The sequence below is a fragment of the Lissotriton vulgaris genome, chromosome 4_1 (genome assembly GCF_964263255.1).
Source record: "Lissotriton vulgaris chromosome 4_1, aLisVul1.2, whole genome shotgun sequence".
Classification (NCBI taxonomy): Eukaryota; Metazoa; Chordata; class Amphibia; order Caudata; family Salamandridae; genus Lissotriton; species Lissotriton vulgaris.
The window spans coordinates 1,622,646,180-1,622,673,221 of NC_141691.1; the positions used below are offsets into that span (position 1 = coordinate 1,622,646,180).

The 27,042-nt window shown below is 45.3% G+C and overlaps 1 protein-coding gene across 3 annotated transcripts in view; it reads right to left on the reverse strand.

Annotated features, from left to right (window-relative positions):
• Positions 1–9,977, reverse strand: part of ELOC (elongin C) — a 47,418-nt gene extending 37,441 nt beyond the window's left edge. Inside the window, exon 1 of one of the 3 annotated variants that reach the window (XM_086965890.1) lies at positions 9,870–9,977. The gene's annotated coding sequence lies outside the window, so the exon portion shown is untranslated. Of the gene's footprint in view, positions 1–9,730 lie in introns of all 3 variants that reach the window. The other 2 variants (XM_086965891.1, XM_086965892.1) reach the window with 2 other exon arrangements.
• Between the last annotated feature and the right edge of the window lie 17,065 nt (positions 9,978–27,042).

The following is a 27,042-nucleotide window of genomic DNA, read 5'->3' on the forward strand; positions in this document are numbered from 1 at the left end:
TCCAAAGTGAGAGTCCATTTAAGAGCAAGCTCAGGAACAACAAGCATTGGCAAAGCCAAAAGGTCTCACCTTTAAAAGACCCGGTTGTCGACTTTGCCAACGATTGTTTCCCTTGACATTATGAAAAAGAATAATTACAAAATGGCTGTCACTGCATCACAAAGCTGTGCGTGCGCCATTTTGGCCGTTCTAAAAAAAAATCATTTACCATCCAAGATGGCAGGCAGCCATTTTAGAATAGTAAATTTAAAAACAAGTATGCATGATGTTATGCAAAGCAACAGAAGCAAGCACTCCGGTAGCAGTGTGCTATCCCTGGGCCTTTGCAGCAATAATAATAAAAATTAAGCAAGTGTGGGAAGCGGACATGCGGGGATCACGACGAGTGGCGAAGCAAGTGACCCAGTAATAGTCTTTCAGACACGCAACGCCACTCACACCCACGCTAGCCCACTATCACCCACGCAACCCCACTCACACGCAACGCCACTCATCCACGCAACGCCACTCATCCACGCAACGCCACTCATCCACGCAACGCCACTCATCCACGCAACGCCACTCACAAACACGCAGTGGCACTCACAAACACGCAGTGGCACTCACAAACACGCAGTGGCACTTTTACCCACACAGCACCACTTTCAGACACACAACGCCACTCACACCCACGCAAGCCCACTCACACATGCAATGCCACTCACACACGCAACGCAACTCACACACGCAACGCCACTCACACACGCAAGCCCACTCTCACACACGCAACGCCACACTCACCCATGCAATGCCACTCACACACGCAACGCCACTCACCCACGCAACGCCACTCACCCACACAACGCCACTCACCCACACAACGCCACTCACCCACACAACAACACTCACCCACGCAACGCCACTCACTCAAAGCCACTCACACCCACGCAGTGCCACTTTCACCCACACTGTGCAGTGCACAATAGGTCTTGCAGTAGGAAAGTTGGAGCTATTGGTTTTGTAAATGACAAAGCCCTTTATGTTTTTAAAATGAAAACAAAAATAAAAGGCATTGTTATTTGCAATTGTAATAGCTCCAACTTTCCTACTGCGAGACCTATTGGCAACGCCAGTGCTTGTTTTAAAAAGAGACGCACCAGTCAGACGTTTTAATTACAAGGTACGTTTATCATGCTGGATTTAGAAAATATACATAATATTTATGAGACCGCATGCAGTTTGAAGAGGCAACAATATAGAGTGAACCCCTATTTAATTGTGAATATTATGCGATATTGGGCATTTAAATCACGTAAATCTGCTCACTGCTAGACCACCAATCCAACCAGGTCAGTTGATCATTTCAAGGGTTTAAAGTGAAAAATAATGTCTTGACGCATATGTTGAGATATATCAATAGCTTTAGGGATCCATTTGAGTACCTCTGCTTTACAATGGAAAAAGTTGGAAGGTAAGGACAGCTTCCCAGACAGTGGAAGTGTATTGTCTGCATTCCAGTGTCTGGAGTGCAGGAAATGCAAACACTGATGATAGTGTGGGACTGGTGAAAGAGCTCCCTTAACAAATGTGATGAAGACTTGGTTAGGAATTGGCTACTGGTTAAACTTTCTGAAGTACTGCCCTTGAGTAGATGCGAGCGAGGAGAGGTGTAACTGCACGTTGAAAAGGACTTTTAGGTGATGCCAAGCCTTTTGTCTAACCCGATCATGCTTTCAGTGTAGAGTCCTCACATCTCTTTGCGTTTCTGTTTCGGGCGCTCAAGACTGGAGACTGTCTGTTGTGAGGGGCTCATTACACAAAGGCTGTATCTGGAGAGCAGACTAGGAAATACATGTGAAAGGAGGACCACCCGAAAAAGGTTCCGAAGTGTGAAGCAGTATTTGCAGTCCAAGTCAAGTACAAATTCTGTTTTTTAACTGGATGACTTTATGCTGAAATACGAAAACACTGACACTCTTTATGGAATAAGTTGATTATTTGTGATTGTACAGGTGCAAGCTTTTGTGCAATCGATTAGAAAGTTCAAAATCTGCACCATGGGGAAAAGTACAAAATCTCTGCTCGTGCTTGGGAAAGGGGGGGGGGGGCTAGAGTATCTACTATTCCCTGGTAGGAAAACAAAATAGAAACTTACGGTGTCATTCACAAAAAAACAGCATTAAATGCACCCACAGCAGGCTTCCTCAAGGGGGGGGGGGGGAAGAGATTGGGCAGACTTCGTGCTACATGATAGCATATGGGCAATTTAATTTTACCCACATCAACCACTGAACAAACCACTAGATGGCAATGAATGATGATCATTACAAATGTATTATGGATGATGATCATTTTAAATGTATTATGGATTCAGCCACGTCAAATTACATCGTTCCCATCCGGAAAACACCGGCTGATAAAAGTCCACAGATCTGATTAATTCCATTCTTGCTACCTGTAGTTCTCAAATTATACAACTACTCAATGGCTAATGTTGTAAATGGAGAACAAGTTCCAAATGATTGCGCTGCTCGAACGGAGCTAGTATACCGACTTGACTCAGCAGGCCTGTTACATCACTGTAATTTACATTTTGTGGCCCCCTACTTCTAGTCAGAGCAAATGCATTTGTCTAATATCGTCACGATCACAAAAGACACCAAACGTGAACCATCTATGGGTCATTTATAGCCTCCGGCGTAGCTAATGAAAAGTATGAATGATATATGTTAACAAAAGCCTCACTGTCAGACAAGCACTACTGCCCTTTTCACATACACACACACACACACACTACCAGGCAGGTCAGACATGCGCTTCTCTAATGGACTCCAAGTACAAAAGGTACAGCCCAACAGAAACAGTTAATCAGAGTGGCACAGGTCATACTGTCTGGTGCTTCACTTGTAGGACTGAAAAATAAAAATAGAAAGTAATTCATTCTATATGATTTTTTTTTTAAAAAAAAGACATTTGGGTGTGCACAACTGAGGCAAATAAAGACCAGTAACAAATGCATGGGATTGAAGTTAGTCCTAGTTTTCACTCTAAGGCCACACCGACAGCCTTTTACACAGGCATTAAAAAATGCAAAAGTACCAAACCGCTGAAGTGTACCATAGGAATGCAGGCCTCGAAAAATCCTTAAAATGTTACCAGACCCGCAGCTCTAGTGATTTAAATATTCTACTCTACCTCAGTATTGTGCTCTTGACACAAACTGGTTTCAAATTATGTGATCCGTGGCAAGTATTTTAATTCATTGAGATAACATTTTGTTCTATATCACATATGAGAGCACCTCCAAATAGGCAAGTTCAGCCTGTCTGCTGTACAGAAAAAACTATTTTGTTGGGTTTAACAGACTAAACTTTTGCTCCATACATAATACAAATCTAGCCACATATAGGATACACATGACCGCTGACTTGCCTCAGTTCATTAACAGCACTGTCATCAGTGCGGAGGCAGGAATGTTTCTCAAATCATGTTTAAAAACGGTCACTTTTAATAAATACATAACTAACGCATTAAGTAGCAGCACACTATTATTTGCACTCAGTAGATTTTACATTGAAACTACAAAAAAAAGTTTTCATAATTCCGGATATATTTTGAAATACTTGTATTATTCATTTACAAGCTGTTTAAATACTGGGTTCGAAACAAAACGTGATATTTTACAGCCTTTTGATTCACAATTATTGTCAGATAACTCACTTGACAAAAAGCACTAACAATAATATGAGAAAGAAACCATTTTCCAGAAACAAACAACCAACAATTAGTAAAAAGACAAAACTGATATTTGACCTCTGTCCTTGAACAGACAGCAAATTTGTCAAGTCAAAAACAAGATTTAAAGGTCTCTTTGTTGCTCATTCACTTTCTAAATGAACAGAACACCTGTTCCTTTCAGCTCAAGTTAACTCCCCAGCACAGACAGCGTAAATGCTAAAAATAGCTCTACCTGATAAAATCTCACTTGCTATTGTGAGTGGATTTTTTGAGGGCTGCATACAGTTAATTCTGCTGTTCTGAACATGATTCCAGTTGCTAGATGGCCTTGCTCTTCCTCACCTGCTGCTAACACAATCAGAAAACTTGAGCTTGGTTTATGTACCACTACTCACTGCCCCCTTTCGAAACGCTTGCACACCCTTCACACACACTACATATTCTCCATTTCAGATTGTCATGCTTGATATCAGTTTGAACACCCGAGGTCTCAATGCCTCAGCTAAGAGTCCAATAACCCATAGAATGCTCATAGAATGCTCAGAGATGCTGGGACAGACATATGTGGCCTCCAGGAAACTCACCTCCTCAAAAAAACTGCCCATGCCTTAGGTATACAGCATACACACACCAATTTCACACAAACTGGATCACAAAATCTACAACAGTAGCAATCTTATTGGCCAACAAATTCCTGGGTTGGATCCTACACACAGTCATCGTGATCTCAGAGCAACTTTTGGCTTTACAAATCATGCTAGAGGGCATCGCCCTTGTTGTTCCGACAAAATATGCTCCCAGTGATTAACAAGAAACTTTCTTGCAACAAGCAGTCGCGCTGGTAGCATCGTCGTCTGCTACACAACTTTTGATAGGGGAGACGGGAGACTACAACTTAGTTCTACAGCTGACCTTGGACTGTTCAGCCCAAAGGGCTGGGCAGACGGGTGCTTTCTCTGTGGAGGGACTGTGGTAGCTCTCTGAGGTGGGCTTGACAGACACCTGGAGGGCATTGAACCCCTTTACCCAAGACTAAACTCAGTTCGCTGCCGAGCAGCAAACCTATGCATGGTTAGACCATTTCTTGGTTTCCTCCTCACCACAACCTTATGTCCAAGATGCAGCCACCGGAGTATCTGCCCTCAGATCATTCCCCTATTACTATTGCCTTCAAACTCACCTACTTTTACCCACATAACCGCTTGTGATGACTTAATGATACCATACTCCAACATTAATCAGTCCAGGCCGAGATATCGGGGAAACTTGCACTTTTCCTTCAGACTAAAAATACACCCAACATCTTCCCCTCCCTACTGTGGGTCCGCCTCAAATTAGTCCACCGGAGTTCCCTCATCACCATGTCAGCACGGTTCAACACTCTCCAGCTAGAAAAGTGCTTAAAGCTTGAGATCCGACTGAAGGATCCAGAGGCTCTTCATAAGCAAACTTAGGCGCACTCAGTTTGGAAACAATTGTCTGGTGCCAGCAAGGAGTGCGAAAAAAGTACTACACTGGCGGTAATAAAACCGGACAGCTACTTGCGTGCAAATTCCAGGCCAAACGTCACAGGGAGAGTGTCATGCAGATCCTTAGATAGAATCGGAAGGAGCCAGACATGAAGTCATCGCTCAGGAATTTCAACACTTTTACTCGACCCTCTACTCCTCCGAGCAGTCGGCTATAACTCAGTACCTTTCCGAGGTTCCCATTACACCCCTTCCCTCCCAAGATGCTGCCTGCCTTGAGGAGGACATCAAGTTGGCAGAGATCTGCTTCTGTATCTCTCGCCTTTAGGTTGGGAAAGAGCAGCACCCAGATGGCTTTACCTCAGCCTTCTATAAGACTTGCTGACCACAGTTGGCCCCACTTTTTCTCCGTTGGTTAATTATATAAGTGACTCGGTCCATTTACCACCCACTATGTACGACGTAGTGATCGGAAAGTCGGGAAAGGACCAGACTTATTGCTCCTCCTACCAGCCTAGTATCCTTTTGAATGTGGACGCCAAACTGTTCACTGGGGTCTTGGCGGCCAACTGAACCCATATATGCAGGGACTTATGGACCCCGACCAAGAGGGTTTCATTCCAGAGAAGAACTGTAGGAATAACAAACACATCTTACATTTTATAGGCAAGGCTCTAGCTCCCGCAGATCCATGCTACTGGTCTATAGCAACGCCGAGAAGGGGTTTGATAGGGTGCATTGTCCATTCTTGCAAACTATGTTAGAAAAATTTGGCCTGGGATCACGGTTTCGCAGATTGATAAGGAGCGGTTGTGTTTTCCCCCCAGCCAGAGTACGGGTTAATGGCCTCTGTTCCCTACCCTTTTGGGTCCACTAGGGAACAAGTTGGGTTGCCCGCTATCGCCTTTTTGCTCTTTACATGAAGCCCCTGGCTGAAAGAATCAGAGTAAATTGGCAAGTTGCTGGGATCATGATGGGAGGGCGGGACCACAAACTGGCATTCTATGCAGATGATGCTTTGGTCTCCCTAATGTACCCCTTAACCTCCATCACAGCCCTTCCTCATGAGCTCCGCCTCCTTGGGAATGTTTTGGGCTTTAAAATCAATGTTCAGAAATCCCAGATCCGCAACCTATATACCCCGGCCAACGATCGCCACACTTAACAAGGCATGTTTACGCTTTTGGGTGCCCCGTGTTGTCCCATACCTGGGTCTCATGCGATGATCCTCAGTAGTTAACACAGCAGAGCAAACTACAAAGCGCTAGTAGCAACATCCACCTCTGACATATGGATTTGGCGCACCTGAGGCCTCTCCTAGCTGGCCTGTCGGGCAGTTGTAAAAATGATATTGGCCCAAAATTATTTTTGTCATGCAGACCCTTCTAGCTCAGTCTCGAGCCCTTTTTGCTTCAAAATTATAATGCATGATCGAATCTTTCATATATGAGGGTAAAAACCTTTGCATGGGCCGGAACCGAGCATACCTCCCATGTTGGAGTGGCACAGGCGTACCTTGGAAAAACATTGGCTTTTCATATATAAGGCAATTCCCGGAATACACATTTGGAAGAGCCCTTGTTTGGACAAACACCATCAACCATGGAGAGCCTATTCTCTGCCAATGCTTTGGGCCACTCTTGAGGCCTGGGATAGGGTTTCACTCTCTCAAGGCCTAACCACCCTGCTATCACTCCATACACCAGTGATTGGAAATCCCATTTTGTCTCTGGCCGTGGGGTTTCTCGTGTGGCAGGAAGCCAATTGTAAACAAATTGGTGAATTCTTTAACCAGGAGTGCCTGATTTCCTATGATCAACTGACTGGAGTGTGGGCTACCAGAATCTGAACGCTGGTGTTATACTCATATCTGCCACTGGGTCGCCCAGCCCTCCATTAAGCCTCGCACTGCCAGACCCATTACGAAAAAATGTCTTATTACTAAGCCAGACGTCATATGGCTGCCATCTGAACTTTACAAAACGTTGCTCTGGGCACCCACCCCTTGAAGTGTGTCAATGGGAATCAGAGGTATGACATACCCTGACATATATAGAATGGGCAGTGATGTACTGTAGAGCGCAGATCTCAGCAACTAGTGTGACAGTCAAGGAACCAGAGCTTAAAATGGCACTGCCCCAAACTCCAACTCCATTGGGACGCAGTCTAGGCAGACATCCACATCTTTCCTATAGGCCTACCTTGGCTCCCTAACGGTATCCTCGTTTGCCTCCCCAACGGCCTCACATACCCCTTCCACTCCCCCAGAGGCAAGGCACTCTGTGCCACCCCGCAGGTGCTCACAGCCCATTGGGGCACGGACTACTGGGTTAAAAAGCTGTGGGACACTGCGTATGGCAAAGATCTCCTGCCGCCATCAACCACCAGCAGCGACACTTTTAGAAGCGATGGGGGAGCTGCGTGAACTGTGTCTTCGAATTTCGATAACTCTCTTGCCCAAAATTCCAGCGAGTACTGCGCCTCGTGGACCTGGATTATTTGTCTTGTACTGATGTACCAGAACGCTTGTATAAAGGACTATAAGCGACCTACTAGTCGTTTGCTTTTTTTTCACGCTGGTGAGCGAACATGTTTAGTTTGTTATTCTCTTTTTTGATCATTCCGTCATTTCCCTCCCTAGCCAGCTTTCACAGACCCACCAGCCAGCAGATGTAGGTGGGAATATGTGTTATCCTTGTTTACTCAACAAAACAGATTTGAACTAGAAACCAAGGATAAAAAACACTAGGATGGGTGCTCGAAGCTCCTCAGATGGAAGGTCTCTATTTATTTTCCTAAAGTAGAATCTGCTCCGTGGCTCGCCAGTAGCTGATGGCACAGGCAGTGACGTGACGTAACGAAACTTGAGGGGGGCCCTTCTGAAGGTACCAGCAAGAGACCCCCCCACGCTCCGGATTCAGTCCGGACCTCTCACACCATGGACCTGCCTCTGCCCGAGGGGGTCGCCGGAGCTCGGGGCCCGCCCACACCGTTGGGGCTGTGGAGCTTTTGTTACGCCACTGGGCACAGGCAGACCAAATCTCTTAAGAAGCAAACTTACTTGGATGAGGAGGATTGGTTTTCTGGTAGTGGTAATCCTCTTGCAGCACACCAGACAGTTCTCTCTCGCCTTAGTTGTCAGGTCCAACCACACTGACTTGATCGCTAAAGATCACAATTGGCTGTCTAGCTCCTCCTGAAGCAGATTTCAATTTTTCGGTTGTCGGCTCAAACACAATAGTTGAGCACGGGTGGAATAAGTCCACACCACTGTAATAAGGTCCATGGCCTCTTGTATTAAACATGGAACTTTCGTATTTAGTTGTACAAAACCTTAATACGATTCATAATGGGCATGCCCAACTAGGCGACCACGTACTAGAAAACAGAGCGTAAGGAACCTTCAATCGCGACATTCCAAAGAACCATCATTCATTCAAGAAACCACAACCACAAGGGACACACTACAACATCGCCATCATTCATTATGGAAACATGGAGAAAAAAAAACTACGTTCATTCATGCAATGCTGTAAGTATGCAGCGTGATTGAGTTTGTGAGAAATACCAGCGAAGTGTTGCTGCTGATCTACTTGAAGACATTTTACAGCCACTGAGGTATAAAATATAGTCTAATTCACAGCCAACAAGGTTCAAGAGGCTATAAAAAGATACCTTGCTATACCCTGAAGCTCCTCCCTTTCACAAAAGGCAGTTAAGCATTTTCTAGTTGTTAAAATGGAGTTGAAACATAAGTCGCCCATAAGATTAGCGTGTCGCGGAGAAGTTGGTAAATCTCCTCACAAGAACATACTCCTTGGAATTACCCCTCTCACCGTGGATATAACGTTCCGGTGTCACGATGTTTTCACACCTAAATAGCAGCAATCAATGAAGCCTATAGGCTAGTTGCCGAGCCGAATACTCACTGAACTCAGATTCCGCGCGAGGGCGACAGCTGCTGTCAACATAACCCAGCGTACATGAGTTATCATAAACAAAGGGATGCGATCAGGTGATCAAACCAGATTGTTTATTTTTGGCTGTGTCCGGGCAGGGAAGCATGTAATGTTCTGCTTCGATTATTCATTGGCTGCCGGACTTTCAGTTTTCTGGATATAAAACATAATAAATAAATTGCAAAATACAATGAAAAATACCTCTGGTTGTTATGAACCTGCCTGGGAAGAGGTCATATCAGGATACTGCCTCAACGCTCACTGCTTCCCTATTCAACGTCTCCCTTGATAGATCTAGCTCGCTATGCGCACGGTTCCACCTACTCACTGGGCACTGTGTGGGTATGGGAAAAAGCCGACACACAGGGTTCTCCGGTGGTTCTGCAGTATCATTCTGCTCTTCCGATCAGTTAATGACAGCGAACAGCAGCTGTTGACACCAATCAAGTTCAAGCGGACTGGGCCGTCACTATTTTAGTCTGTCCTGTTCTAACGAGCGGGGTAGTTTTTAGATTCGTACCGTTCCACCCACCCCTTCCTTTCCCTCTGGGTCCCAGCTACGCCTGGTATTCGGGCGCTACGAACCTCAGTGATGTGCTATCTCAAAGATTGGAGGCCTCTTCCAGCAGAGCCGCCCCTCCCTCCCCGGTGCCACAGTACAGGGCGACGCCGTCCGAGGATGCACCTTTACCCGCTGACCGGACACTGCGCTCGCATCTCTTACCTGTGACGCCCGCTGTGACTGCACCCTGCCCAGCAACGGAGTGCAGCAACCGGAGCCCAACAGTACTTCCGGGGCAAAGGGAGAGGAGATCCCTTCGGCGGAAGTGACAATTGCAAGTAGGCGAAGCCCACAGGGAGCTCATAAAAGACTAGAACGGCGCTAAAGAATTGAAAGTGGCAACAGTGGGCACCATGCTGCTAGTCGCAGTTTCGGAGTCATTCATATTGAATGTCTTAACGCTTTTTGTATTAATGTAACATTTAAAGTGCTTCAGACAAACCGGGAGTCGTGTTAATCCCCCGAGGATTCTTATGCTCCTCAACAGAACCTGTCCAACAAATATGAATGCAAATTACACTGTAATTAGTACAGCACATTAGGCTTTACAATGAAAAAGAAGCATAAATGAAAGTTAAACATTTGCTAACATTCGTGCCAAGAATTTCCAATTCTATTAAGGACAGTGTGAAGTTGGAGACTTCACCTAAATAAGGACACTGACGCTGTGTTAGTAGCTGGAAAGCATTTATTCACATTAACTACGGATCTGCAGAAGAGCTCCGGGCGTCTTACAACCTTCGCGCTCCGGTCGCTTCTGACGCGCGTTTTACTCTTCGCGCATGCGCACTTGCTCGCGCTCACAAGTTCTGCGTGCCGCGTCATGCGCTGCATGGAGAACTAGAGCGCAACACTACATATCTCCCCTTTTTATATTTGTACAAAATTAGCAACAAGTTCAGGGATTCAACAGTCCTCTAATTCAAAGTCTCTGAAATGCGCAGGCCTGACCACCACTCTTCCAGCACGTGTACGTCTTACTGGTGTGGAGGCTTCTCGGACACTTTCATGCGGAGGGCTCACCCTACCATCTCTCTGCTGACTTAGTTCACTTCTCTTCGGCGTCACGCCCCTTTCTGCTGGCGTCTCCTCCACACTCGGTACTCCCGGATCTTCTCTCTCTACATGCACTCCTACTTCCTCTTGGCTTTCACCGGCTGCGGTTATTCCTCCTTCACCACTTCTCTGTCTTTCCTCTTGTCGGTCTTTTCCTTCCTCCCCGGGCCACTGTATGATTTTCTTGCATGCGATCTTGGGACCACACTTTTCCATCACTGAGTAACGCAGCTCTATCATAAACTTCTTCCACTTGCAGGGGTGGGCTGTACTTGCTTTCTCCCTTCCTTCTTAGTACAGCCAGCTTGACTCTCACCCATTCCCCTCCTTCCAGAGCTGTTTCTTTCACATTTATTTTCCTGTTGTAGTGCTCAGTGTATACTTTCTGGGCCTTCTCAAGATTGTGCTGAACTACCGCAGGTGACCATTTGCTAGTGACGGTCTTTTCTCTCCAAATCACATTGTCTATCGTGAAAGGGTGCCTGCCTCTCAAAATCTGGAAGGGGCTGTATCCTGTCGAGGTGGGGGTGATCCTGTACGCCCACATCATACTCTGGATTTCCGTCTCCCAGTTTTTGCCTTTCTAGATGGCCGCTTGAATGGATCCCATAAGGACCCGGTTAAATCTTTCTACCTGTCCGTTGCTCGCTGGGTGGTACACCGACGTGTGTTTGGTTTTGATTCCATTCCGTTCTGTATATCTGTACCATTTCTCAGATGTGAATTGCGGGCCATTGTCACTCAGGATTGTTCTGGGAATCCCTTCTCTTAAAAACACAGAGGTGAGAAACTTTATGAATGTGTCCGAGTCCATCTCTTCTTGCACGTGAACTTCCGGCCATTTGGAGTATTTATCTACTAGAACACACAGGTATTTTGCTGTTCCTTGGTTATCCAACACTGGACCTAGAATGTCAACCGATACATCTTCCCAAGGGTTGCGCGGCTGGTCGAACCTTCCTAATGCTGGTCTTAATGGTTTCAAGATCTTCTCTGCCCCTTGGCACTGGTCACAGTCCCTCACATGTCGTTCCACTTGGATATCCATTCCCGGCCACCAATACATTTGCTTCACCCTCAGTTTGGTTTTTACTATGACGAGGTGACCTTCGTGTAGTTGTCGCAGCAGGAGCGGGATCAAATTTGTGGGGGGCACCACCTTGTCACTGCGATATAGAAAGATTCCAGAGTCACTTATCGATAGCTCCTCGATCACTTTTTCTGAGTCCTCCATCACAGCTACCATCTCCTCACTCTCTGGTAAAGTATTGGGCACTTCCTCCATGGCTGAGGCTCGACTGAGGTAGTCAGCTACTTTGTTGCGTGTTCCTGTGTTATATTCTGTACCCTGTTTCTTTAAGTTCATTGCTGTGGTCGCATGCCAGTGCATGTGCAATGTTTTCTTTTGTAAGTGTTCTGTGTTCCAGAGCTGAGCTGCTGAGTTATTGTCTGTTGGGGAACTCAGTTCAGCCTGGAACAGGGCACAGATGAAGTTCATTCGTGCTGCCATTAAACCTTACTTTAAAATCATCTTTCCTCTGCTTGGATGATTGCTACAAATTTGGCGACGAGGGAAACCACCACTTGCAGCACGAATTTATTTATTGTGGTGTGTTGGACCCATTCAACTTCAATTTTATTCAAATTTTCTTATTTCAACGGTATGTACAATTTTCATTAATACGCATATTGATTGTGCCAGCGGCTGTCATTTTCTAAGTGCTTTGATTGCACCTGCGCCTGTTTTAAATTGTACATTTTATCTCCTTTTCGGACCTAATTGATATCGAACTTGTTTCAAGGAACTCCATTCGACCTTTCTTTTGTCTAATTTTGCTTCCGTTTCATTCCGCTTATTGTGACACACTCTAAACATTTTTTTTTACCATTTTCCACGTTTTTACCAATTTCAGACCTCTGCTTACTTTCAATTTAGGCTCGCGTACCTCCGAGCTTCTCCGCGCGCTGTGGACAACGATCATAGATGACGCGCAAGTTTGTTGTGATGAACAGCGCATCACGTAACACGTCTTTCCTCAAGCTCCAATCAGGTACGGCGTACGTCTAATCTCAAGCTCCAACCACGCACAACTTCTCATGCAAGCTTCCCGGGTTTCCATAGCAACCAAACCCGACATTGTTACGGAGCGGAGCAAAATATACTTTGCGCTTTATTTATTCCTCATTATTTCTTCATACGGAATAACGATTTTCACTACAAGTAAGCGGAATCCACTACAAGTAAGCGGAATACAGTTTTTCTACCACATTTTAAACTGATTAGATTTATTTATTGTTTATTTTCATTCGTTTCACAAATGAAAGGCATTTGAATTTCAATTTCTTTCTTATATTTTCACGTTACCACAAGATATTTAAACCATAAACTATTTTATATATACAGCAAAACTATTTTATTATAAACACCATGCAATTCGATCCCCCTGCAAAATTTTTACAAAATAAGGGTGATCGACCTATGCCATGGACAAGATGGAAGGAGTTTATAAACTATATGAAGGCTATTGACGGTGAAAGGATGGGCGCAGAGAGAAAAAAAAGTATCCTTCTTCATTGCCTGGGTTCGGAAGGTCAAGAAATTTTCAGATCCTTACCCCAAATTGCTTCCACTTCTGATGGTGATGGAGACAACTTAAATCCTTACACTGAAGCTTTGGCAAGACTTGAAAAAAGATTTAAACCTATTTTAAGTATTGCACTTAAACGCTTCAAATTCTACACCAGCAAACAGAAAGATAATGAATCTTTTGAAGATTTTTTAACTTCCTTAAGAGCACTGAGTCTGCATTGTAACTTTGGTAACATCACAGATGAGATGATACGTGATCAAATTATTGTTCACACTAAGTGTAAAAAGACTCAGGATAAACTGTGGGTTATGGGTGACCCGAATCTTTCTGAAACCATAGCGGTAGCCAAAGCACAAGAACAATCTGACTTATGGATGAATACCGTTAAGAACAATACTGAAAAGAAACAAGAGGGTGAAGAAGTTTGTGTTGTGAAACGTAAACAAAGTTTTAAGCAAGATTTTCCTTCTCAAAACAATACTAAACAGGATTTTGCTCCTTCTAATAACTTTAAACAAGGTCCTTTTCAGAGATCTATGAATCAAAATTTCCAGGGTATATGTTTCAGATGTGGTAATAAATTTCATATTGATTCCTTTCCAGGTTGTCCAGCTTTCAAAAAGGAATGTAATTTTTGCAAAAGGGTTGGACATTTTAGTAATATGTGCAGGGATAAACGTTCTTCTATGCAAAATAGACGACCTGTATCTTTTGTCTCGGATCAAACTTTATGTAATCCTGGAAGTAATGAGTCTTTTGTTGAACCTAATTTTGAATCTGGCTTTGTTGTTTCAATTGTAAACAATCAATTTTCGGTACAACGTAATTCTCCCAAGTCTGTTTTTACAATTTGCAATGTTAATTTGCTCCTTATGGTAGATTCAGGATCTCCCTGGACTATTATTACTCAAGAATATTTTGAGAATATGTTATCTCAATTTTTTAATGCACGTAATATGAATGATTCTGATATTTCTGCTGTAAATTTCTCTGGTACGAAGATTGATGTCATTGGATTTTTCAATGTTGAAATTCAATTCAAGTATAGGAAAGCTTCCATTAAGCTCTATGTTTCTGTCAATGGGATCAATGTCCTAGGATGGTTTGACCAATGGAAATTAGGCATTACTCTGAATCCCAGGGCTAAAGATCCAGTGTCATTATGTGAGGATGACCTTATGAATACTGTTTCTGTAGTTGAGGTTTCCAATCTTCCAGTTCTGAGTAGTAACGGTTGTGACCTCATTAAACAGTTTGATAATGTTTTCTGTGATAAGTTAGGGAAACTAAAAAATTTCTCACACAGTATTGTATTGAAAAGGAATAATACACCAGTTGTCCAAAAACTTAGAGGGGTCCCCATCAATATTAGAGAAGAACTGAGAGAGATGTTGGATGACGTACTGAAAGAAGGGATTATTGAACCTATAGAGTCATCGGAATGGGTTTCGCCCATAGTTTTAGTGAGGAAACCTGATCAAAAATTGAGACTATGTGTTGACCTAAGAGCTTTAAATTCCAATATTGTGATTGATTGCCACCCCTTACCAAACATTAATGAACTGGTATCACTTTTTGATGGGGCTAAAATTTTCTCAACACTAGATTTAATATCTGCCTACCATCAGATCGAATTAACAAAAGAATCTAGGAAATTAACGGCTTTCATAACACCCCAGGGTTTATTTCAATATATTCGAATGCCTTTTGGACTTGCGTCCGCCGCATCAGTATTTCAAAGAGTTATGTTCCACATTTTTAGAGATGTGGACAAGTACGTAAAATGCTTTCAGGATGATATATTGGTTTTCTCAAAGAATGTTAGTGAACATCAAATTCATTTGCAAGAAGTATGCAAAAGACTACAGAGTAATGGTCTAACTGTTAAGGCAAAAAAATGTAAACTCTTTCAAGAGTCGGTGGAATATTTGGGGCATACCTTATCAGGCCAAGGTGTTTTCCCGAAAAAATCAAATGTGGAAGCTATTACTAAAGCTCCGGTGCCAGAAAACAAGGACCAGCTATTATCTTTTTCTGGAATGTGTGAATATTATAGTAAATTCGTAGAGAATTTTGCTAACAAAATGGAACCTTTGAGAAGGCTATTGAGACAAGGTACGGAATATGTGTGGTCTGATGTTCAACAACAAGCTTTTGAAGTGATCAAAAGAGACATTGTTAAGGCTCCCAATTTGAAACCTTTCAGAATCAACAAGGAATGTATTATAACAGTAGATGCCAGCCTATATGGTTTGGGTGGGGTGTTATCTCAAAGAGAAGGTTGTGATGAATGGAATGTGGCATTTGCATCAAGAACGTTGAACGAGTGTGAGCGCAGATATTCTGTGATAGAAAAGGAGTTGTTAGCATGTGTTTGGGCCATTGAGCATTTCAGACTATATGTTTGGGGATCGAAGTTTACTCTAAGAACGGATCACAAGCCATTAGTCAATATTTTATCTGTGGGTGGGGGTTGGAACTCCACTGCCAGAATAGCAAGATTAACTTCTAGATTGCAAGAATACAACTTTGTCACAATTTATGTTCCTGGGAAAAAGAATGTCACGGCGGATTGTTTATCACGCTTGCCATGTAAGATGGAAAATGTCAGTATCATCAAAGAAAGTGAAGGAAGTGAGTCTGGTTGTGATTTTGTTTTAGCCATGCAGGATGTTTTGCAAGGGAACTTTAAAAGTATTTCTGAATCTGATTGGCAAGAGTGTGTCAAAAAAGATGATAGGTGGAAAGATCTCGTGAATTATATTCAAAATGGTTGGCCCAACAAGAGTTTTATCAGATCTGAATTAATGCCTTTTTACAATGTGTTGGATGAATTGGAATTGGATTGTGGTTTTATTTTTAAAGCTGGTAAATGCATACCTCCAGAGGGCATGCAGGAGGTCATTCTTCAAATTGCCCATGTTACCCATCCGGGCATTTCTTCAATGAAAAGGTTGGTTCGTTCTGTGTTTTGGTGGCCAGGCATTGACAGATTTGTTGATAGGACGGTTAGGGAGTGCCAAGAATGCGTTTGTAAAGAAAGAATGTTAAAGGTGTATACCCCACCACTTAAAATGGTTAAGTGGCCTTCGGAGCCGTGGCAAAAAATTGCTTTTGATATATCAGGTCCTTACAATATGTTGCCCGAGTCTTCACGCTATGCTCTAGTGATTGTGGATTATCATTCCAAGTGGCCTGAGGTGAAATTCGTCCCTAAGGCTACCACTGAAGCTGTCATTGTTTTTTTTAAAGATGTCTTTACTAGGGAGGGTTGCCATTCTGTTTTGGTTTCTGATAACGGTGTTCAATTGATGTCTAGCGAAATGGCAAATTTTCTTAAAAGCTGTAACATCATTCACAGATTTACCTCATTGTACGAACCGCATGAGAATGGGCAGGTTGAGAGGTTCAATCGAGTCTTGAAGAATTTTGTGGTGGAGTCTGTCAAGTCTGAAGGGTCTTGGTTAAGTGCTGTAAGGGAAAGACTATGGACTTACCGTATTACACCTCACACTGTCACTGAGGTAAGTCCTTTTAAGTTATTTAAAGGTAGAAATCCTGCTTCACAGATGTTACCGTGGTGGTTAAGAGAGAAATGCAATCAATTTTCCTCCGACAAGGTCAATATTGAGGATGTTTCCAGACGTGTAGAACGTAAGCAAATTAAGACTAAGGAATGGTACGATAAAAAGTGGAGTACTAGGCCTCAAGAATTTCAGGTGGGGGAGTGGGTTAGGATCGTCAAACCGGGTTTGCTATCAAAGGGCTCTAGTAAGTTTAGTGATCCCATTCAGGTTAAGAAAATTTTATCTAACAGTGTCATGACTCAAGATGGGAAGTTTTGGAATATTAAGAAATTGGCCAAATGCTCTGTCATGAGTGATAAGGAGAATTCTTCTAATAAGCAGAGTAACTTGTTTTCTGATGGATCTATTGCTCATAGAGTTAAGGATGCCAAACGTGTTATCAATATTCCTAAAAGATTTGTCAATTGATTTTATTGATTCTGTATGTCCGATTTTTCTCTTTTTGTACCAAGAGATGTTATCTTTTTCCTTGTTCCTTCTTTTTTAATTTTCTGTTTCATTTTGTTCTTTTCTTGTATAAAAGGGAGATGTGTTATATTCTGTACCCTGTTTCTTTAAGTTCATTGCTGTGGTCGCATGCCAGTGCATGTGCAATGTTTTCTTTTGTAAGTGTTCTGTGTTCCAGAGCTGAGCTGCTGAGTTATTGTCTGTTGGGGAACTCAGTTCAGCCTGGAACAGGACACAGATGAAGTTCATTCGTGCTGCCATTAAACCTTACTTTAAAATCATCTTTCCTCTGCTTGGATGATTGCTAAATCCTGGTATGTACTCCACATCATACCTGTACTCTAACAGTTTTAGGGCCATCTTGGCTATGCGCGGGATGGCTGTGGCATGTCCGCTCGAGGTGAGCACCTTTACTAGTGGCTTGTGGTCAGTTGGTAACCGAAATCTCGTGCCTCACAGGAACTGTCGGAACTTCCCCATGGCCCATGTCACTGCTAGCATTTCCTTCTCAATCCCGCTGAACTTCTGTTCCGTGGGGGATAACGCTCTGGATGCAAAGCTAAGGGTCTCTACTGTGTTGTCTTCCCTCTCTTGTGCAAGGACCGCTCCTAGACCCTGCTCACTGGCATCTGTGGTCAGTATGGTCTGCCCCTGGGGATCATGCCCATGAAACGGCACCGCTTGGCTTATGTTCCTCTTCAGTTCTTCGAATTCTCTCTGCGCTTCTTCGTTCCACTGGAACGCAGTCTTGTCCTTTATGACCTGCCTCAGTTGGTGAGTCTTCGTGGCAAAGTGCTGAACGAACTTGCTATAACATTCGGCCATACCCAGGAAGGACCTCACTTCTTCTTCATTGACGGGAGCTCTGGCCTCGCAAATTGCTTTCACATTCTCTCTTTTTGGGGTGATCCCCTGTCCTCCTATCTAGTGCCTCAGATAGGTAACCGATGTCATGCCCAGCTTACACTTTTCCCATTCGGCCGTCAGACCTTTCTCTTGTAGCACGCTCAGGACCTTGTTCAACTTTTTGTCGTGGTCTTCTCGATCCATCCCCTAACTAAGATGTCATCCTGGAAGAATTGGATGCCCTCAACGTCCTTGAACAGGCGGTGCATCAGCTTCTGGAACACCGCTGCGGCAGACGCTAGCCCAAAGGGCATCCTGCAGAACTGATAACATCCAAAGGGCGTTATGAATGACGTGTATTTCCTGCTTGACGGGTGTAGGTCTATCTGATGATAGGAGGATGCGAGGTCCACCGTGGAGAACCACTTCACTCTTCTCGTTTTGGCTAACATTTCTTCAATCCTGGGTAGCGGGAATTTCTCTACTATCAGGCACTTAATATAATATAAATAAATCTTTATTCGGCTTATTCACAATGGAAAAACCATAAAAGAACACAGAATATCATACACTGTAAAAATACACATGTTACAAACGTTTCAGATAAAATTCATTTCAAAATTAAAAGAAAAAGGAAAAAAATAGGTTAATCAAAATGTGCAAGGTACCGCTTGTGATGGATATAACATGGTTTTTAGAGGTTTTTTCTATGTTTCATGATACACTTTAGGAAACTACTAACGAAATAACAGACATTCACTGTTTCCAGCATTTGCAATCTTAAAAGAGCAGGTCTGCACTGTCTCAATCCCCAAGATTTGAGTATCGGTAAAAGCCAGATCTTTCTATGGGCTTGATGGTATTTGCAGAGCAGGATCACATGCAAATTCGACTGCGCTGATAAACCGTCACAAGGACAAGGCGGCAGTAAAGCGTCCCAACAATTTTGTGACGGAAAAGTGACCATTCTAAAAAAGGTGTTTAGCCTAAATCTTGTGATTAACATTCTCTCGTAAGTTGATATTTGGAGTTCCAGGTACGGGTGAATGACAAAGGCTACTTGGATCATGTTTGCATGGATCACTGCCGTTTTTAAGGAATTGGATGCGAGTCTTAACGATTCCAGGTGACTTAGTGCATTCTGTTTAAGATCTTTTTTTGAAATGTCCGTAATAGATGCCGGGTCTAAAAAGTAGTTCTCAAGGCCTAGATCATTAAAAAAATTCCTAACATATAAAAGCCACTTTATTTTAGCAAAATTGTCCATACTCATTGAGTCTGCAATGATAGCTTGTGTCAGAGCATTTTTATTTGACCTCCAAATGCGGCGCCACAACATCAGAGGTTCTATTTTAATTAGGTCCTCTAGGTAAGGAATGGCTAATTCTAGGTGCATTGCGTAGGTCGAGGTGTACTATCAGGCACTTGTTTAGCTCATGAAGATCCACACACAAGCGCACCTTGCCGTTTGGTTTTCTGGCCACAACTAAGGGCGCTAGCCACTCCGAGCTGTCTATGGGCTCGATTATTCCTTGCTCTTCCAGCCTGCGCAACTCCTGTTGCACCGCTTCCTTCACCGCTATGGGCACATTCCTGACCTTGTGGGACACTGGACGGGAGTTCTCCTTGAGTAGGATCTTGTGCATGAATTTTTCCAGTTTGCCAACCGTTCCGCCGAACACCTTGAGGAAGTCCTTTTTCACTTTCTCCAGGTCTGGCCAACTTCCGCAGTCTGTCAGCAGCACTTGTTCCGTACCTCCCGGGTCCAATTTTATTCCAAGGTCTTCTTGATCCCTCCATCCTAAGACTGAGGGGCCCTTCTCTGCTGCATACAGTTTGCACACTGCCGATCTTCCTCTGAATTCGAACTTCAGTATCCTGTAACCCACCATGGGGACATGGTCACTCGTGCATGACACTGGTCATATGTCTGGTGGTCCCAAGTTGGGGTCCAAGCTGGGCTTGAACTCTTCTTCCCACACCGATCTTTGGACTATGGTGTACGGGGATCCTGAGTCTTCCGTAATCCTGATCTTCACTCCCCCTATCAGCTTGTCCGCCCGTGGTTTACTGGAGCGCTTGCTGTCAATTCCCAACACTTGCTCCTCGATACATAATACTAGGTCTTCTTCATCCAATTCCTCCTCTACTTCTTCTTCTGGTAGGGATTGTGCTATGTATTTCACCACCGACCTCTTCCCTTTCTTGCGACATACCTTTTCATAATGTCCTATCAGGCCACAGAGCATGCATTTCGCGCAGAATACCGGGCAGCGCTTGTCTTGGGCCGCGTGGGATGCACTTCCACATCTGTAGCACGTGAAGCTGCTATCCAGGGACTGCTTCCCAGATTGTCCTGGCTTTCCCGCCCATTTGTTGGATCCTCTACCGTCTCCGGGCGACATTCTATTTTTTCCTGAAGGTTCAGCATTGTCCACCTTGTTGACCATGAGTCTCTGAGCGTTCTCCCTTTTTGCTGCTTCGGCACACCGCTTCGAAAATTCTGCTTTCTTCACCATCGCTATTACTTCCTTTAGCGTCGCTTCTCCGTGTGCCCACAACTTGTCCTGTACAGTCTTGTTGGTGGTGTGCAATACAATTTGATCTTTTATGAAGTCGTCTTGGAGTGCCCCATATTTGCAGGTAATCGCTAACCTTCTCAAGGCCGCGATGTAGTCGTCTATGGATTCCCCTTCTTCTTGCTTCCTCTGTTGAAAGTTGAAGCGATCAATGGAGACGCAGACCGCCGGGCGGTAGTGAGTGTCCAGATCTTCTAAAGCATGCTTGAAGACGTCGACGTCAGCCGCCGGCTGAGTCGCGGGAACTATGTTCATGAACACTCTTATCCCCTCGGGGCCTAGGTTGTGTAGCAGTATCCGTCTCCTCCTCGCACTGGGAAATGGCTCCCCATTTTCATCTTCTAATGCTTCAAGGTAATTTTTAAAATATTCCCTCCAGTCCTCCCATTTCATCTAGGGTTCACCTGGTTTGAGCAGGAACGGAATCGGCGCTGTGAGTGAGGATGCTTGGTTGCTCATTCTGGCCTGTTCTACCGGTTCTCCCCCTTGGTTACTGGGGCTACCTGGCGCGCTGGCTTTCCCGCTTTGCGACGTGTTGGGTCGGGGCTCTCTTCCTCCCCCTTCACCGCGGTCTCCCCTCTCCGCCAGGGCCTTAGTGGGCGCACTGCTGCTCTCCGACCGTGCTTCTCCACAGGATGCCTTGTTTACTGGCTCTGGGGCACGTGGTGGATGTGTCCTGCTCTTATGTGCCTCTGCCGCGCTCTTCCTGCGATTCCTGTTGCTGGATTTCACCTTCCGACAGCCATTTGGTACCTAGCAATGTTCCTTGGGTGCCGCTGCTCCTCAGTGTTCCTTGATTGCTGCAGCTCCTCCTCTTCTTTTTTTTTTTGTTTTGATGGGGATTCTGCTTGTGGGAAATCCCACTCCTCGTCGCCACTGTGAAGTTGGAGACTTCACCTAAATAAGGGCACTGATGCTATGTTAGTAGCTGGAAAGCATTTATTCACGTTAACTACGGATCTGCAGAAGAGCACCGGGCGTCTTACAACCTTCGCGCTTCGGTCGCTTCTGACGCGCGTTTTACTCTTCGCGCATGCACACTTGCTCGCGCTCACACGTTCTGCGTGCCGCGTCATCCGCCGCATGGAGAACTGGAGCGCAACACTACAGACAGGAGGCGAAGATTACGCTTTCTCATTTCTTTACTGAAAATTACAGCAGCCAATCAGAACACAGTAAAGAAAAAAGCGACTACAATACCCATGAATACCCTGGGTAACCATAGAGAACATACGCTATATAAGGTATCATAGAGGACAACACTTCCTCTTTCTTTGTCCATAAACAGTTAACAAAAGATCAAAGTCCCAATAGAAACAAAGGATCCATGAAGAACATCACAATGAAAGAACCCCGGAAGGCAGAAGCGAAGAAGCAGCATCTGAAAATCCTCCGGGACGAACCACCCTCCTCAGGAAACGAAGAACACGAAGCAAGAACCTCATTTAGGGTCTGAACCTGAAAAGAGCCGTAATACACCATACCCACAATGGAGTAAAAGCGTATAAAACCAAAGATAGGGAGGAAAAGCAACACTGCATAGAGCATCATGAAACATAGCATAGTACAATTGTATACAAAGTAAAATGCAATCAACAGTAGATATGCAGGCATAAAACAAGGGTGGGATAATCTTCGCCTCCTGTCCTTAATAGAATTGAAAATTCTTGGCACGAATGTTAGCAAATTTTTAATTCTATGATAGGATGGAGGCTCCGATTATGCTTGTTCAAAGCTTAGCCACCACCACGGAAGCAACATCCACAATAGGTTTGAAATAGAAGGTTTTAAACACAGACTCAGAAGACCAATCAGCGGCCTTCATGATATCATGGAGACTGACACCCATAGAAAAAGCTTTAGAAGCCATAGCCCCCCATGCAGAATGGGCACCAAAGAGGGAAACTTCAATGCCAGCTTCCAGCATTAGCCAACGCACCCATCTCGCTAACGTAGCAGGAGTCACAGGTTTGAAAGGCTTTTGCAAAGCAATCAACAATTGACCATGTAAATCGTGTCTATAAGTCACGGAAGACGTATTACATTTAGTACGCCTGGAGACAACAAAAGTCACACCCTCAGGCGAGAACCTACGACCAGCAAGGTCCAAAGCCCGAACATCCGAAACCCGTTTGCAGGAAATCGAACACAGTAACATTGTCAGTTTAGCTGAAAGTTGCTTGCGGGTCAATAAAGAGTTGGAAGGCCAGGATTCCAAGAAACGCAAAACAACAGACACATCCCAAAAAGCCACATATTTAGGACAAGGAGGTTTTACCATCCGAATGCCTCTGAGCAATTTTGAAATCAAAGGATGCTCCCCAGCAGGTTTGCCATCGATAGAAACATGCCCAGCTGAAATGGCAGAACGAAAATTATTAACAGTTCTATAAGCCAAATCAGACGAAGCAATGGACGCTAGAAAATTGAGAATCAAAGCGATATCCGCTGAAGCGGGATCCACCTTCCGTTGTGAACACCAATCACACCATCGTTTCCAAGCTGACGCATAACGTTTGTGTGTGTTGGGGGCCCAAGCCTCACCGATAAATCTGGCAACGTCACTAGATAGGCCTGGGATTTGCCAGCGACCCCCGAAATACTCCACGCCACCAGACGGAGTTGACCCGATAGAATGAGGGGGTGAGGTTCGAGAAGAGGGTCCAGCAACAGGTTCCACCTATGGGGAAGAAGGAGCGGCGTCGAGCAACTCATCTCCAGAAGAACTGGAAACCAAGCCTGAGCTCTCCACAGAGGAGTGATCAGAATGAGCTCCAATAGAAAGTGCTTTGTGCGGGACAGGACCCTGGGAATCATCACAAAAGGTGGACAGGCATAACACAGGAGATGAGGCCAAGAATGGAGAAAGGCATCCGTGGCCAGGGCCTCTGGATCCGGACGCCAACTGTAAAACCGGGGAAGCTGTTTGTTGAGGCGAGAGGCTAACAGGTCGATGTGACAACGTCCCCAAATCCGGGACAGCGTCCGAAAAACCCGAGGATGAAGCCTCCAATTGCTGTAATCCCTCAGATGGCGAGAGTTCCAATCGGCTATCCGATTGTCGCCACCCGGAAGGTACTCTGCAATAACAGTGATCTGCTGTTGCAGACAAAGATGCCAAAAATCCTTCGCAATCTCTGCCAGAAGTTTGGATTTGGTCCCCCCCAACTTGTTGACATACCGCACCGCTGAGACATTGTCCATGCGGAGGAGTATGCAACAATTCGTTGCTTGCGGAGTCAGACAACGAATCGCAAAGGAGCCCGCTAGAAGCTCCAAGCAATTGATGTGAAGAGACAATTCCTTCTGGGACCAACGCCCCCCATCGCAACGGCGCCGCACCGGGCTCCCCAACCCCAAAGGCTGGCATCCGATTCTATCACCACATCTGGGGTCTTCCAGAAGAGCGCACGGCCGTTCCAAGATTCCATGTGCTCCAGCCACCATAACATCTCCGAACGTGTATCCTCCGTCAGAGGAATGTGATCTGAATAACGAAGACCCTTCTGGAGATGCCTGATCTTGAGACGCTGAAGTGCACGATAATGAAACGGACCTGGAAAGATCACTTGGACCGAAGAGGACAGCAGACCTACTATTCGAGCCAGAGGAGTTGACAGGAGACCGAGTCGATCCGAAACCTGAGGAAGTCCATCGACTGAGAGGGAATGAAGGCGGACTTCTGAGGATTCACAAGAAAACCTAGTGATTGTAACAGATCTATTGACCAACGTAAATGAGTCTGTAAAAGAAGAGGGCATTGCACCAGGATGAGAATATCGTCGAGATATACTATCAAGCGAACCCGCGGGCTCGCAAGGACTCCATCACCGGGCGCACAAGCTTCGTGAAGCACCACAGAGCTAACGAGAGGCCGAAGGGGAGGACCGTGTATTCGAACCAAGTCCCGAGCCACTGGAATTGAAGGAAGCGCTGATGAGGGCTGTCAATCGGAACCGACAGATAGGCATCTTTCAGGTCGAGACGTACCATCCAGTCCCCTTCCTTAAGAAGGTCCCTCAGAAGATGGATGCCCTCCATCTTGAAATGAGGGTATACTACGCCGCCGTTGAACTCTTTTAGATTGAGGACCAAACGTGCATCGCCTCCCTTTTTCTCCACCAGAAAAACATTGCTTACGAAACCCTGTGGGTGAAGAGAAGTTTGAACAATGGCCCCTTTGGCCAGAAGAGACTCGATTTCCGTGGAAATGAACTCCTGATCTCGTTGGGAAAACAAGGGGTAGAGGAAGGTGGTGTTGGTGAGGGTGACTGTAAAATTCTATTCTGTAACCCTGCGCCGTCTCCAACACCCAGGCATCGTTTGAGATCAATTGCCAATTGTGGAGAAAAAACCGCAATCTGCCCCCCAAGACAACCTCTGAGGCTAGAATCAAGCTCACCTGAGTTAGAGGAGTCACGACACCCTCCTTGGTTTCCGCCGTATCCGCCTTTTTTAAACTGTCCTCTCCCTTTGCGGTAGGGGTAGAAGGTTGACTTGTTGGAATCTTGACCACCACTTTTCTGGGACTGGAAACCCCACTGATTCTGCTGGCTGGAGCCTCGGCCGAACGAGCGTCCCCGTCGTCCGGCCCTTCCAAAAACCGGGCGAAAGGCTCGTCGTAGGTTAGATTGAGCTTTGTCAAGCCCACTGAACGTGGCCACAAATTTTGTGAGTTCCTTCAGGAATGGATGCCGAAACAATAAACCCTGGGCCAGGGAACCAGACTCAGAAGGGGCCAAATCTGTGAGTTTTGGGTCTAACTTGAGAAGGATAGAACGGCGACGTTCACATGAAACAGCGCAATTTGCGTTTCCTAAAAGACAGATGGCTCTCTGCGACCAACCCACCAACTCGTCAGGGTCAATGAGAGCACCAGATTCCTTTGCTCGAAAGCCCAAGTCCAGGATCTTTGTCAGGGGACCCAGAAGGTCCAACATTTTGTTCTGACAGGAACGCCAGGCTCTGTCCAATCTTTTCTTGGGATCCTTTGTGTATTTTTTGAGGTATATTACCATAGTGGGGTCTACCTCAGGAGTATCCGCCAGTTTATCAGAGAGATTAGGACGCGGACATTCCGACCGCGATCGGGCCCGCACGTTCTTTTCAAAGGGCTTGCAAATGTGAGTTTGCACATAATCCGCCACTTCAGGGGAAGGAAGCCTCAAGGAGGAATTCGGATGGATTATGTCAGGATCAAAGGTCAGCAGTTGGGGAGTGGAAGGTGCGTCCACAAAATGCTCTTCACGAGCCTTCTTTGAAGGAGGAGGGACTACAGGACCAGGGGAGGAAGAAGTAGAAGAGGAATCCCTATCCTCAGAAGGAGAGACCGGGGACGAGCGTACGGACTTTGAAGACCCTTTGGAAGACTGCACTGAGGACAGAGACTTAGCCAACTTCTCAAAATCCGAATGGTGTGGATTTTTGGGAGACTTGTCAGAGCGTCTTGAAGATGGAGGCAACTAACCCTGTTGCGTTGCATATTCAGAGAGATGACGCTTCAATGGGGCAATGGCGTGGAACAAAGCCTGCCCCATCAAGTCATGTTCCACAGAGCCCGAGGGCTCATCTTCATCATAATAATAACCTTCCTCGTCATACTAATCTCCCATCTTGACAACCAAGTTGTAAATATTCCCACCAGAGGAAGGAACAATATCAACAGCCAATGGCAAAATCAGGGGGAGTGGAACCCCAAAAAATCATTTTTAAAAGGGGCGGAGGTGGAGGCAACATACTGACAGGCTGTGGGCATCAGCCGGAACGAGCGCAGCTCTGAGGAGAAAGCTCTGTGAACAACACAGAAGCAAAAACGTCAACAAAAGCTGTCGCGCATGCGCGGTGACAGCTGCCGTCAGTCTAAGAGGGACGCGCGAGCGTCGCACGCAGTCCCTCACCTCCCGACTCCCACTCCACAATGCACACAAACGCGGGCACAGCGTGCCCGAAACCTGGGGAGGTGCCACACGCTCCCAACACCGGCGACTGCGAGGACGCGAGAAACACACACGCAACGGGCTGAAGCTACAACAAAGGCAAAGCGAAGCCAGAGCATAAACAGCGCAGCGCGCCAAAGATAAGTACAAGTAAAGCATTAAAGACAAATACACAATGCGAGTAATGTAATAGGAATAAAGAAGTGCACTTAACTCGCACAGAAGCAGCAAAGAAAGAGGAAGTGTTGTCCTCTATGATACCTTATATAGCGTATGTTCTCTATGGTTACCCA